Source organism: Perca fluviatilis, chromosome 23, assembly GCF_010015445.1.
Source record: "Perca fluviatilis chromosome 23, GENO_Pfluv_1.0, whole genome shotgun sequence".
Classification (NCBI taxonomy): domain Eukaryota; kingdom Metazoa; phylum Chordata; class Actinopteri; order Perciformes; family Percidae; genus Perca; species Perca fluviatilis.
This window is the reverse complement of record NC_053134.1, coordinates 21,233,680-21,234,253: the sequence shown is the minus strand read 5'-3', so window position 1 is coordinate 21,234,253 and position 574 is coordinate 21,233,680.

Here is a 574-nt window from a genome sequence, read left to right as displayed (position 1 = left end):
TCCTTGCCTCTGCTGAATTATTTTTACAACAAAATGTACCCCCTCAAAGTAATCAATGCTACTTCACCAATAGACCATATATTATATACCTAAAATTGAAGTATTTTTAACTAAGTAAAGCGCTGTAACGTGAACGATAAAATCCGAGCAGCAGTTGCTGGTTGTATTTAGCCACTACAGAGCTCCAGGACGCCGGCTACCTGCAGCACTTGTTTAGCCGCCAATAGGTGACTGCGAGCCGGCTACAGGCATCGCCAGATGACGCTCCTTTCAGGGATCGTGGTCGTGGAGTTTAGCCAGAAAAAGGGAGCGTCATGCAGTGCTGACAGTTAAGTTTAGGCACCAAAACGACTAGTTAAGTTTAGGAAAAAGATCGTGGTTTGGATTAAAAAACTCCCGCAGAACAAACGAGCGTTTCCTGGGTGAAAGTACTTTGTTTTCGCTGCAAAGTGAACTCTGCTCTCCGGCTTGAAAGACCTGTATTTTATGTGCTATTTCATTCTGAGATTATATTCCATTGGGTATTGAAGTGCATTAATAAGTGTTTCGGCATGGCTGGCCGAGTGGCTCTATA